The sequence below is a fragment of the Pollachius pollachius genome, assembly GCF_949987615.1.
Source record: "Pollachius pollachius genome assembly, chromosome: 7".
Taxonomy (NCBI): Eukaryota; Metazoa; Chordata; class Actinopteri; order Gadiformes; family Gadidae; genus Pollachius; species Pollachius pollachius.
The window spans coordinates 17,915,110-17,930,083 of record NC_136940.1 but is presented as its reverse complement, the minus strand read 5'-3'; the positions used below and the strand labels follow the sequence as shown (position 1 = coordinate 17,930,083).

The following is a 14,974-nucleotide window of genomic DNA, read 5'->3' as shown; positions in this document are numbered from 1 at the left end:
TGAGTGACAGAGGAAGTTATGGCCACAAACTACAGCTAGTCAGAGAGGTGTCTGTGTGTGTGGGTGTGTGTGTAGGTGTGTGTGTGTGTGTGTGTGTGTGTGTGTGTGTGTGTGTGTGCGAATGAATGTTTAATGCTACAACTATGTTATAAACATAGTAACATGCAAATAAAGAGAAGGGCTATCAGAGGGGCTGCAAGGTGCGACATTAGATTGTGATAGATTGTTTAAGCTAACTACATGCAGTGAGAGGGCGGTTGAGGGGAGGAGACAAGCATATAGGTATGTGTGCGTATGGGGGTGGGGTAGTCAATCTTTCAAAAGAGGTCTGCATGCTTGTAATAAGATGGCTAGACGTCTCCAAATTGATTCAAGGCCCATTTTACCTCATCAGCCATTGTGCTTTGGAGCTGAGTGTCTATTATAAGTCTGTGTGTCTGTGTGTGACTGGGTTAGAGGGATACAGTGAGAATGTGGGTGTGGGTGTATGTGTTTGTGTGTGTGGCTGTTTGTGTGTGTGTGTGTGTGTGTGTGTGTGTGTGTGTGTGTGTGTGTGTGTGTGTGTGTGTGTGTGTTTGTGTCTGTGTGTGTGTGTGTGTGTGTGAGGGGGAGAGAGATAGAGAGAAAGAAATATGGTCAGAGTGTGTGTTTGTACTATAGGGAAGCATGATGAAGTTCGGCCATGTGGAATAGGACATCCATGGAAACCAGATTTACTTGCCTTAATGGAACTTGGGAATCTTGTCTAATCTAGTGAATCTAGTGAAATGGATAAAATAAATATTTAATTAACACGCTTTTCAAATAAATTGGCACACATCAGCCACTTCCAATTCCAATGTGTGATTTAACAAAGGATTGTGTCTTGTCAAAGTACCAATCCACCTTTCTAACTGTCGATGCTTTTAAATTAAATATGAGTCCTGTGGCTACAACTGCTCTAGTTGCAATGCTACTGAACCTCAGTCTTTGAGCCATAGTGTTAGATCTCTCTCTCTCTCTCTCTCTCTCTCTCTCTCTCTCTCTCTCTCTCTCTCTCTCTCTCTCTCTCTCTCTCTCTCTCTCTCTCTCTCTCTCTCTCTCTCTGTGTCACACTGCCTTTTGTGTTCTGAGCATGTAGTCATGTCACTGTTTGTGCCCCAGCATGGCACTGTTCTTTTATTCATTACACGGGCCGGCTCATGTCAGCAAGAGAGGGCCACTTCTCTATATGACATATTTACAACATTCAAGATAAAACCCAAATATATCTTTACTGGGTCTCTGCACAAGGTCTTTGTGTGAATACTTGCTTTACCCCCTGTCAGTGACATACAATCCTAGGTATAATTTTCTCTTTTCAGATTCCCTGTACAGTTTATACTACTTGTCAATGTTCTTAAAATGTGGAGGGGTATACTCTATCAACAAGTACTGGTGATTTTATTACATAAACACAAAATATACACAAACACCAAAACGTTTTTTTTGTGTATTTTTGTCATTGTGTGTTACATTTCCATGCCACCATGAGCATTGAGACGGGCAATAAGCAGTGAAATGGGCCTATCCTTCTGCACCTCAAAGCACTCCTAAAATAATCATAGTTAGAATACAACAGTATCACTATATGTGGCTGACTCTAATGGTTAAGTGGATTAGTGACTTGCTATATGATCAATATGTGTTCATGGTAGTAGGGGTGTTGAAGGAAATAAGTAGGTAGGATAGGATAAGGAATTTTGTCCTATGGATATCTGGACACATACCAATATCACATTTTTCCATTTTGAAAGGTGTTAAACAATTCCTTATCATGGTGCTGTTGCTTTTTACTGGATAAACATACAGCTGGAAATATATATGCTACTGTTGCTGCATGTCCCCTCTGTCTTTCTACATATACATTGTACACACACTGAAGGAATTCATTTTCATGAACATACTTGTACAGGAAAAACTGAGAAGACTGTCTATTGAAATATTTGTTCTTCAACATATAAAACCGGTGGAAAATCAAAGGGTTGAAAATAATGGAAGATGAATATATCTCTGTCTCCTACGTCCCTCCTATTATAGCGGTGAGTGGACTTGGCAGGGACTTGGCAGGGCCCCTATTGTCTACAGTTGGCATGCAACTACTATTAAATGAGCACTTTACACGTTATAGCGGCGTCGCTTTGGTTTACACAGTGTGTATGTGTGTTGTGCGTTGTGTGTATTGTATATGAAGTGACCTTACACACAGCGGAGGGGAGTGTGTTGTGTGTTAATATCAGTGAAAATAACTGCCTGGCAGGGTCATTTTTTAAAGACAGGCAGTCATCCAAAAAAGCAGATACAGGGAGGAAGGATGTTGCATGGCCTGTTTAATTATATTCAATTATCAATTAACAGTCTTTTTTAAAAAAATATTTGCATAAGCTTCATATGCTTCTTTTGTAATTTCCATCTTTGCTTTTGTCCAATTTGTCATTTCGGCTGTCATGTTAATGTAATGTCATATTTTGAAATGATAGGACATGTGTTTGGATGCATACATGGCACGATGAGAAACACATTGTTTGACATTTTTGTTTTATATTTAAACTCTGCTGTTCAATCTCCTCTCATAACTTCTTTCACAACTTCCTCCATTTGGTTTAGTGCAACTCGAGATGTGGCGACCTGCTGGCCCTCATGGAGATCTCCCATTACTGTCCAACTGTTATGCATTAGAAAACTCATTCACCATCAACTACATCCCCTCCTGACCCTCACTTTTCATTGGAATTGCTTTGTGTGTGTGTGTGTGTGTGTGTGTGTGTGTGTGTGTGTGTGTGTGTGTGTGTGTGTGTGTGTGTGTGTGTGTGTGTGTGTGTGTGTGTGTGCGTGCGTGCATGCGTGTGTGTGTATGTGTATGTGTGTGCATGTGTGTGTGTTTGCTGCTAAAGAGGCAGGTTGGAATTCGGTTTATGTATCTCAAGCATTAAAAACATTAATTGAAACAAGTATGAGAGCGTGAGTGTTGGGCGCGACCCAAAGCTGATGGTATACTCAATGTGAATTGAAGTGATGAGCAATCTCATCCCTACAATACAATGGTCCATGTTGAAGAACTAAAACCATCTGGTATATCATCGAATAAACTTTATTATTACTATTATTATTAAACATTTGCAATGTATTCAAATTTAAATTAATACAAAATGCTTGTAATAATTGTAAACAAATTTGCCACCTTCAGGTAAAAACAGAGCAAAAAAAAAGGGCTGGGAAATAGAAAACAGTCTCGGATTGTACAACCTTTAAAAATGTTTAATAATTACATGTACTGGGGGAATGTAAAAGTGTTTAAAAAACAGATCACGAATTTCCTCCACTAAAATGATGTTTAAATTACCGACCAAAGTCAAAGCTGTGTGTTTTGTGACGGGACTCTGGGCCACGTAATGAATGTACAAGCAAGCTTCATCCGCTCCAACTTAACTCCCAATTTCACTCTCCCACACACAGACACACACACAGACACACACACACGCACACATTTTCTCTCTTTATTCCCATTGACCTTTCTCTCTTCTCCCTCGTTTTCACAGAGTGCTTTTTTAATATACACACTTCCCAATCAGTTCCTTTTTTTCCTTAGGATTTCCTTTAAGCCACAAGGTAACATCTTGTGAGTAAGCAGGAATGCATTCTTGTAAACAAACTCTACGTTTATCAGTATCCATTGATTTTTCTTTTTGCATTCATCGTTTTTGTGAGTATGGTTTGCGTCACATTTACATCAGCCCCTTCCTATTTCCTCGGTACCATGGGGATCACAACGCACATTTACAGCATCACGTAAACATTGTTTTTTTGCATTTAGCACTGTTTACAACACTGAGCCTCCAGGCGAGCGTCCACACACCCCCACCCTGCCACCTCCATGCATACACACACACACACACACACACACACACAGACACACACACACACACACACACACACACACACACACACACACACACAGCCGCAACCTACTGCTGCATAATCTGAAAACAACAACCACATCTAATGTCGGGGTGCACTTGAAGAGAAAGGTGTTTTCATTTTATACAATGGGAGGAGTGGGGTGGTGGGGGGCGGCAGTAAGCGGGGGGGTTGTCCTCTGGTGGGCCGGCTCGACATATGATTTTGCACAACGCAAACGGAGCCACAATAACCCTGGGCTGTTTGGAGGCACGGTATAAAATGAAATCGCAGTTTGTTCCTCCTGTGCGGCCCTCTCTGGGGAATTGCGAGAGAGCGCCAGAGTGCAAATGATAAGGAAATAGATTTTCCGACACAGGTGCGGACTGAGGCCTGGCATTCGCTGAGATAAAAAGCAGATTTCAGGAAGTAGTGCAAAAAAAGCAAAGCAATGGCTATTGTGTGGCCCAGTGTTGTATAACCTTTTGTGTTCAAAACCAAACGCTTTTGTTTGTTTATAATGTTGAGCTCTGTGTTCAATAATCCACTATTATTAGTCTGTCGAATCATAGTTTCAATTATGATATACAACAATAAGCTTTGTAGGTTTCCGAAAGGGTGTGTTGGCAGCGGATGTTCGAGGCTGTGTATAGGCATGTGTCCCTGGTGCATAATAATCTTAGCCTTGTCAAGGCAATAACATTTATCATTCAAAGGACTGTCCGAAATGTTTGTGTAGGACCCTCTTGAGGTTTCCATCATTGACAAGAGCTGAGAGAGACTTTCAATCTGTCATTTAAATGGCTTCTTTGACAAGGTCCAGTGTATTTATTTGTGGGATCAGATTGGAAATTCACAATTTTTTGAAAGCACTCAGGAGTGTTTAACACAAATGTTCATCCGTTCATCTGAGGTTTTGCAAGCACATTAAAAAAGCTCAAACACTTGTATGCCCACTGACGGCTTTAATAACAAGCTCTATTTATTACGCTCCAATTAAAATCAGCTCTTTCATCAAATATGCAGTTGGTGAAGAATGAGTCATATAATTATATTCAGAGAAAGGTCTTAACATGGAACATTTCACCAACAATCTGACACAAGGTTCAGTGAAGCCTTTTGTTTTGTTGATAGCTTTTACATGTACGCTACATGTATTCTGGCCAAATGTGTTTCTTTTGGCGGTTTGCTGGCAGCAATTGGTCCATCAAGCTGCCCATCGAGCCCTTTGACTGGTGTCAAGACCAATCTGCCCAATCGCAGCTCATGCGCCAACCTGACTTCCTCCGGGCTCTCTCTTGCGCCAGCAGAGCACAGCCAAATGGAAGCGTCACAAGAGTGGCTGGAAATCCAGGCTTCTCTACATGGGCTCAACCAGAGTCAGTAACACATTCACAGGATACTGTTAGAAGCCATGGCCCTTCAGACAACAAAAATCAACAGCAAAACCACAAACACAAGTCTTTGTCAGAGTGACGTGTACCGCGATCGTAGCATTCATTACACATTACAGTGATTCCATGAGTACCTCACTCCGCGACGTCTCTGAGCCAGATCAGTATAAATGACAGTCAAAATGTTTTGTCACTGTAGAATCTCTTTTTTCCACAGCTTATTGTTTTATTTTCGTGAGTAACCGACTGGGACATCTGCCTTGGGGGACCACACCTACTCTGGTTAAACACTGCTCAGTGCCATCGCTGCTCCTCCGTGACTCAAATTGGGGCTAGGTGATGTTATCTGCTACTAATTGTGTGCTGTGTTGTGTACCGCCCCTGCGGCACTCAGTACTCTTTTACGGCATGGCATCTCATTACATTTATGGCCCACCGCACAGTACGATGTTTAAGCAGGAAGCCTACCAATCGGGCTGGGTGGTGGGAGGAGAGAATTTGAGAATGTTTGCTAATAACACACTTTTTTGAAAATGCTCTGCCCACAAGCAAGCGCGGTATGCATAATGTTAGAAGGTTAGCTTAACAAGTGAAATGTTGACACAGCATACAGCAAGGTTTATTTTTTTGCATCTTTTTGTAAGTGCAAAGCCAGCAGAAGGAGGTCTCCAATGGCATTAATTGCATTTGGCACCTCTGTGCAATGTGACAATTGTATTAGTCGTACCATTGCTCTTAATGCATTGGGGATAAGCACATAAGCGGTGCCAATGTTTGAACATTGTTTTCCAGACCCTACATCAAATTTTGTGGCGGGTGGTAGAACTTTGCTCTACCAAATTAGCTTTTTCTTTATTGTGTCCAACATTATCCTGTTTAGAGCATGTTACACATGACCTAGAGCCCTTTCTTTTAGATAACGGCACATTTCAGATGAGCTCAACAAATTTTGTTGAGCTCCATTGAAGTAGAATCAAGCAATGGTTAAGTGTTTAGGAAAAAGTGGAGTAAATGGATATTCAGAAAGCAGGATGTCAGAGGTATAATTAAAGGTTGAGTTAAGGGTGAGTTACGATTCTGTGTCAATAAGACTCAAGTGTTTCTGCATCTGTGATTCCATGGATGGACTTGCCACCACCTTCCACAGAACAAGAAAGACAAAACATGTCTCCTTATACTTGGATACTAATGATGGTAATAACTTAAAATAACAAGTCATTTCAATAATTATTAAAGTAATTTTTGAAGAAGGTCATTGATGCATTGAAATGGAATTAAGGCTCAATGACAGAATGTTATTGACATTTAATCATTTAAATGTTTAATAAGGATGTATGGACAGTGTTGTTATCAACTTCAAATGAAAGTTATCATTAAATAAAACTTTAAATGAAATGAATAAGGTGGGAATGTTTTATTTTAACTGAAATGAAAATTAAACAAGGCTTTCCAAAAAAATGATAGTTAACTTAAATTGTATTGTCAATTCGCAAAACAAACTAAAATAAACCCATATGATAGAGAACCTTTCTTTTCGTCTTTTATGTTTGGTTTTTCATCCGCCCTAAGTGAAAAAATACATACATGTACATACAAATACAACTGAGATTTTACTACATGATGCCTTTTCTGACCTTTTTAATCTTGCCCCTGACAAAATACTAAAGCAATGCTGAAATTAATAAAAACTAAATTAACATTAAAACCGAACAATAAAACAAAAATATTTTTTGTATCGACTAACAAACTTGTTTTTCCAAATATCATAAACTAAACTGAAAATTGTAGAAGAAATCGAATTTCAATAATGATTGTTGCTGACCTGTAAAAACCTTGATTCAAATCTTCGCAGGCGATAAAACACGACAACTAATCTTTTCCTGTGCTCAAGCAAGAAGGCGAATCTCTGCTCCCACAAATAATAATAATGACTTTTAGGGCAACTGTTAGGGCAACAGAAGATACAAAAAGACCTATCCCTCCCCTCTTGAAGTCTGCCCTTCTTTCACTCACAATTCACAAATCAAGATGATTGACTCAAAATACTCGGGACAGTATTCATCAATTCTACATTAAAGTACCCTATGTAGAATATTTTATTTTACAAGACGATATATCTATATATTCTACGTTAAAGTACACTGTGCACCCTTCCCTATTGTGTACTGAAAAGTATGCTGAATGCTGATGGTTAATCTTGCCACCTACTGCAGTGGAGGAGAAAGACTCTGATGCTAGGGGGTCTTTTGATCACCGGTTTTGATGACGTTTGAAAAATTCCCTGCTCCATTCTTTCTCCAGAGTTTTACCCAAGGCATTCCGTTGGCTACTTAACTTTCTGTCTCCTGACATCTGCCCAAACGTACTTTCTGGTGCCATGCCAGGGCTATGTAGACATAAGGTACCTGAGTGTTTGTGTAGCTGTGTGTGTGTGTCTGTGCACTAGTGTGTGTGTGTGTTTCCATGCACGTATGTCTGTGTGTGTCTGTGCACGTGTGTTTCTGTTTCAATTCACGTATGTGTGGGTGTGCGTTTATGTATGTCATTGTGTGTCTGTGTAAGTGTATGTGCTTCCATGCACGAACGTATGTGTGTGTGTCTCGGTGTGTGTCTGCGTACGTGCATGTGTTGCCATGCATGTGTGTGTGTGTGTGCATGTGCATGTGTGCAAAGGCACAGTGCCGTGTTCATCTGCAGTGTCAGTGGTTTTGTGCCTGGGACGCTATGATCACGTCGGGTCACCTTTACTGTACCACCGCTGGTATGTAAATCAGGACATGCTAATACTTCACTCATTGTGCAAGGATTGAAGGGGAAACGGAGGACAAGGGGTAGAGATGATGGACGTGTTACTGGTGGTGGGGCGGCGACGGGGGAAAGTCATGCTACATAAATCGGGAAGTGAATTGCCTGCGTGTGTGGTTCATGAGAACCGGCCATTATAATCTGGTTAACAGGATAACAATGTTTAACTTGGGCGATTAGCTAAGCCTTGGTTGTCAGCCACTAGCCCACATGCGCACGGACGCACAAATGCACACGCACGTGTACACGTGTACACGAGCAGTCACACACACACACGCACGCACGCACACACATACACGTACTGACACACACATACACACTATAACAAACTATTCCCAGAGTAGGGGAAACGGAAAACAGGATATACCCCAACCGCATAACAGCATCCCCCCCTTACCCTCTAAGCCTGTTCCCCACATGCTGATTAACCAACAAGTAATTTTTCCCCCCCTATCCCTAATTAACCCAGTTATCTCCCATCCCACCAGTGTCAACAATAGCTGTTGATGCCGTTGCCGAAGGGTGAAGCGGGAGCCTTTGTTCAAATGATAATACCAGTGTCAGTCTCGCTCGTCTGGCTGCCTGGCACACAAACACCCCCATCCCCACACCATCCCACCCACCCAACGCGTCCTGAGGAAGAAGACATCAAAAATGAAATTCCGCTCAGTAAGCAGGGACGGTGACTGTAGTCTCGTGCACGTGGCCTGTAGATGAGTCATCTGGAGACAACAATGTGCACACACACACACACACACACACACACACACACACACACACACACACACACACAGACACACATACACTCAATCCCTCCAAGCAAAAGGCAGTGTTCATACACTTGTTAACACACACCTCACGTACAAAGACACAAATGAACACACATATACACACGCACACACACACATCAATAAATAAATGTGTTTTGGTGTGTGTGTGTGTGTGTGTGTGTGTGTGTGTGCACATTAACCCCCCGCCGCAGATAGTATGGAATGAGTGGAATGAACTCCAGAGTGAGCAGAAGGTCAGAGGAAGAAGCAGAGCACCGCTAAATCCAGCCGGCCCGCGGCACCTCACCGTAGCTTCGTCAGGTTCCTGGTGGAGGCTGCTGGGGGCACCGGAGCTTCCAGCGCCTCTCAAATCACTGGAATGCACTGTTGTTGGGCCGGTAGGGGGGTGGTGGGGGGCGGGTTAATTCAATCACGCACAGCTGTGAGGAGGGAAGATGGGAGCTGATCTTGTATATGGCCCCCTCCTCTGCTCCCTCTCTTCGCCCCTCATCCTGTCTCACATTCTACAATCACACTCTCTCCTCGCAGGGCGTGTAATCCACTTTACTGTACATTACAGGGCGGCCGACATTTACCCTTAGATAGGCCCGCTTGAACAAAAGGCTGAATTCATCTCTCCTTTGTTGATATGTGTGAATGTGGTTGGTTTATTGGATTGTATCTTTGCACCCTAAGGTACGAGGTTAAGTCTGTTGCATGTGGAAATAAATCCCACTTTAAATAATTATATTGGTTACAGATAGATCCTGCTCACAGGACTGTGTTCAACAGTATATACATATATATATATTTGTTTTACTATTTTTAACAATGGGTTCAATATCAACAGTCATATTTTTTGCATCCAGCTGAATGTTACTCCTTCTTGCTCCTTATGTTAGCAAGATGCCAATTTGTTAGAGACAGGCGGCAAGCTTCTCGCAGTAAGTGGAATCCGTCAAGCGATTTCCCTCGGCTTCAGAGCCCAATAAATTGGCATCATAATCAAAAAGAAAACAGCCAAAATATGAACTCTGACTGGCTAGTTACGTGAGACAAACAGAGACAGGGGAAGGGGGGAGAGGGAAAGAGGATGTATGTTTAAAAGAGCCGCTTCAAAACTGCGCTGTCCGTGGTTTTGAATTCCCAGTTGTGTTCAGTGCTGGTGTAGAGAGTAATTAGGTTTAGGACTCTATACTTTCATTGAATGTTTGTCGTTTGCATTATTATTTGTCATATATAAATTGAAACAACACATTCATTTTAGGTGGAAAAGGGGCCACTTAAACAGCCAATTCTAAGAATGCTATGGGTGGTTAAAGGCAATGCTTTGTTGTTCTCTTTTATTTTAGCTTTTTTTCTGCCTAGAACCTGGGAGTCAAAGACAGAAATAACAATAATAACAAGGATAAGAGTGAATAAAAGCCCAATTGGAATGCTTTTATTTAAAAAGATGGCTCTATGCCACCCTTATTATGGCTGCCAACCCATGGCTCTTCATAAATACCTACACATACATATACTCACATTATTTTCAGAGAACCACAAATTCTTAAACAGAGAGAGTGAGAAATAGAGGGGGAAGAAAGTGACAGAGCACTATATTTCCTTCTAACATTGAATTAACTTTTGCCTCTTAAAAGGGATTTGGATTTAATGCCCAGTCATTCTTAATTTGAGAGGTTCCAGTTTTAATGTTCTAGTCTGTCTCGGGAGCCTGCGTTGAGACACTTTCTTTATCACTTTGTCTTCTCATTTTCAGCAACACATGCCCACACACACACACGCACACACAAAAACACACATGCACACGCACACGCATACATACACACACAAACAGATTTCAATTTGAATGGGATAAAACCCAATCTGGGAAAAAGCCGCAGTTCAGTTTGCTTATTATCATAAAATAATGGGACTTGGATATTAAACAGACCCTGCGAAAACTTTCCAACCACCCTCCTCCGCCTCCACTTCAATCTCGTCTTATGATCAACTCCTTTCCACCTCCACCAGCACTCCAACTTTTCTTCTATTCAGAGGCCAGACTAGGTTCATCCTTACTTTTTCAAACCACACCACCCACCCACCCGCCCAGGCTCTCTTCCCAGCGATGGTGGGCGCAGTTTGACTCATGCTGCATACACCGTGTCACGACGTTACCACATGCCTTTCTTATTCAGCCGGCAAACACTCATGGGGAAACCAAACACCCACTATTTCCTCAAGCAACTTCACATACATCTACGCATCAATTCATGCACAAATGCACGTACGTGCACGCACACGCGCGCACGCACACCTACACTCATGCCAATGCACACGCGCGCACGTCCAACACCCAGTCACGTGCACGAAATTGCAAAATGCAGGGGTATGCATACCCTCGTCGACAAACTTAGGAATGCAAACAACATTCCTACTCCATTTATTTTCAGAAGTCCCTGTCCCATCAGGAAGTATGTGACTGAAGAAATAAACACGAGAGAGGGGAGACTCTTTGCGCTCTGGCTGCAAAAACAACATCTCATATTGAGGGCAAATTAATGGGCCGTCGGCTGGAAGGCGGAGGCTTTAGATGTGTTCTCCTGCACTGCGGGGACACATGTAAATACGTAGATTGAAGCTGCTGGGGGTGTGATGTGTCCCCACTTTGCCTGTGTGTGTGTGTGTGTGTGTGTGTGTGTGTGTGTGTGTGTGTGTGTGTGTGTGTGTGTGTGTGTGTGTGTGTGCGTGTGTCGGAGTGCGACAGTGGGAGAAAAGGGTGAGAGGAAGAGAGGGTTGGATCTGTGTGTGTGCGTGCGTGCATGCGTTTGTGTGCATGTGTGTGTGTCTGGACGTGCATGAAATTAGGTGGGCTCTAATTGGTTTTCCTCAGCTCATCTTTCCTAGTGAACATGCGGCGCTAACTCAAAGGACTCCGCCGCCACAGCCTTCACCACCCTCCTGATATTATGTGCATAATGCTGCCCTCAGTGGACCAACCCCTGGTTGATCGGAAACCAAACTCCTTCAGACACTCCCCTATCGGGAACTACTGATCACATTACTTATGGAAAGATACTCACGTCACTCACACCCCACCAGCTGTGTGTGTGTGTGTGTGTGTGTGTGTGTGTGTGTGTGTGTGTGTCTGTGTGTATGTGTGTGTCTCTGTCTGTCTGTCTGTGTGTCTGTGTGTGCGTCTGTTTGTGTGTTCACCTGTATGATGTGTGCACTTTCATTTTGCGGCACATGTACCGTATACTCTCCGTTGGACTCTCAAAATAATCCAAACTGAGTTCTTACTTGAGAATGACCATGGAAATGCATTGAGCTGTCTCTTAAGCTTCTCTCCCTCTCTCCCTGTCCCTGCCTCTGTCTCTCTCTATCTGCCTCTCCCTCTCTTTCTCTCCATCTCTCCCTGTCTCTGCCCCTGTCTCTCTCTCTTGCTCTCCCTCTCTCTGTCTGTGTCACCCTCCTTTATTTCAGGGGCAGCTGACTGATAGGGGGGAGAAATCTCTCTTTTCATGGCAGTAGACAGTGTGCCTTTCAGGCCTGGACGCGATTGGCCTCACGAGTCCCCCAGGACAGATAGATGAGCGCTGGGCTGAACAGAGAGCCTGTTGTAGACCAATAAACAGCCTGCGACTTTGCTGCCTCTGGCTAAAGTCTGTTACCGTTTCTTTATCTCTCTTGCGCTCTATCTCTATAACTCTATCTCGCTCTCTATATATATCCGAGAATATATTTCTATAAAGTTAAGATTTTATGTAATTATGTAAATATATGTGTGTGTGTGTGTGTGTGTGTGTGTGTGCGTGTGTGTGTGTGTGTGTGTGTCTGTGTGTCTCTGTATTGATAGGTAGGGGGGATATTTGGCTTGTCGTTAAATTCTTCTTCGTTGGTAATATCACACAGCTGCCATGACTCATAAGTCTTCCCACCATGCTTAAGGGTGAAATATATAATCACCAAATTATTCCTCATTCTACCCACGGGCGCTTGGCATGTAGCCTACCGTTCCCAATTCCCCCCCCCCCCCCCCCCCCCCCCCCCCCACACACACACACACACACACACACACACACACACACACACACACACACACACACACACACACACACCCCCACCCCCACCCCTACTCCCATGCTCACTTACTGCACGGGACTGTCACTGAGCTGCCCTGCCACAAGCCTGAGAACAAAATGGAAAAAGACCATGGCAGAGAAGGGGAAAAGAGAGAGAGGACAAGAAAAGAAACAGGTGGCGAAGTGGGCGTGGGGGTGGAGACAGTGGAAGTGGAAGAGTGAGTGCTCATGCGAAGGGCTAGCGCGTGGGGCTGTAGTGCACTTTTTTCTGTGTGTGTTTGACGGAGTCGGAGAGAGAGTGTGTGTGTGTGTGTGTGTGTCACATGGGTCCGTTCGCAAGCACCTTTGTGTGCGTGAAAGGCGTGTTCGTGTTCTTCCATGCGCACGGCGTTGTGTTTCAGTGTTCGTATTTCTTTGTGTTTTATTTGCATGGTGATCAAGCGGTATAGAGCAGTGGGCACACTCTCCGCGCTGTTCCAAGACACAGCGGGGTTCGGTTTCGTGTTTTGGTTGGCGAGCTTTTAGCCAGAGCGTATCACAGACCAATCGAACGGAATAGCATTTGGTTTTTGTTGTATTATTTTTACAGCATTGATACTCAATTCCTGTTAATTATAGTATTTCAGTAAACAACACACATCAACACACAACAACACTATATATTATATACAGATAAATAAGAAAGATAACCTACCGCGATTCGAAAAAACAGACAAAGTTTAACTCAGTATTTCCCATTCTCCCTCGGATTCTTTAGCCTCCGTTGTTGTGCAGTTGCCGACATGGTAGAGCCTCATCTCAGCTCACTTTTCAAAGATTATGGCAAAAAAACAAACTCCAACATTCACAGAAGAATCCCCGAAAGAGTGTAAAGTCACCGGTGGCTGCTGCTGCCGCTGCTACCGCTCTGCTGCCATCCGTAAACAGCAGCTGCAAAACTTTGGGCTCCGACAGGCTTCTCAAGGTGCACTGGAGGAGTAAAGTCCTTATCCCAATATCATTTAGCGGTCCTGGAAGCAGCGACGTTGACCTTTTCTTGGGGGGTGGGGGGGGGGGGGGGGATAATGACTTTACAGAATTAAATCATCCAGCAGGAGATGCAGTGAGACGCCCGGAGAAGATGAGGCTCTGGGAGAGTGAGAAGAAGAGGAGAGAGAGAGAGAGAGGGAGAGAGAGAGAAAGAAGGAGGGAGAGAGAGAGAGAGAGAGAGAGTGAGAGAGAGAGAGAGAGAGAGAGAGAGAGAGAGAGAGAGAGAGAGAGAGAGAGAGAGAGAGAGAGAGAGAGAGAGAGAATCTTTGAGGAGCGCAACCAAAAAAACAGATTGCAGGAGAAGAGGATGCGTGCGCGCTTCCCGCGCCGGATCTCTCCGTGTTGGACAGTCGCACTGGAATGCGGGGGCGGCGACGGCGGCGCGCGGGTGCTTAACGGAATGTGCAGCAACTGCACTGGAGAAGGCGATGGGTGAATATTCCGTTCTGTTGAAAATTCAACGCCAGCAAAATTCTCTACTTGACCCGCCTCCTACTCCCGCATCATCTCTGTGTGGTGTGTGAGCTGTGTGTGTGTGTGTGTGTGTGGGGGGGGGGGGGGGGGGCGATCTAGATCTCAGTTTGGAGAGGTGGGGGCTGGGCTGTCCGCAGGTTCCAGGGCAGCGTGGAGACGCCCGACATATGGGCGTTCAAGCTCGCTCTGTCCCGCCTCGCATACTTAGTCACATGTCTAAAGATACAAGTATCCCTCTGTAATGTCTGCACGACAGAGAGAGAGAGAGAGGGAGAGAGAGAGTGAGGGAGAGAGATAGGGAGGGAAGGAGGGAGGAAGAAAGAGGGAAGGGTGGACTGACTGAGGTGGCTGCGTGGCACGGCGTGCACGGAATGACAACAAGCCAACACAGCCTCCCTGACTGAAAATGAAAATCCACTGATGTGCACTAAAACGAAATTATTATGCGCACGCTATTAACTTAATGTCACACTAAATTGGACCAACATTTAACAACGTCGTTTTTTCCCCCTCCTCT

At 43.9% G+C, this 14,974-nt stretch overlaps 1 protein-coding gene across 1 annotated transcript in view; it reads right to left on the bottom strand.

Moving 5' to 3' along the window:
• LOC307077653 (BMP/retinoic acid-inducible neural-specific protein 3-like) overlaps positions 1-13,894 on the bottom strand; it is a 41,637-nt gene extending 27,743 nt beyond the window's left edge. Inside the window, exon 1 of the mRNA XM_079739084.1 lies at positions 13,649-13,894. The gene's annotated coding sequence lies outside the window, so the exon portion shown is untranslated. The remainder of the gene's footprint in view (positions 1-13,648) is intronic.
• Positions 13,895-14,974: the final 1,080 nt, after the last annotated feature.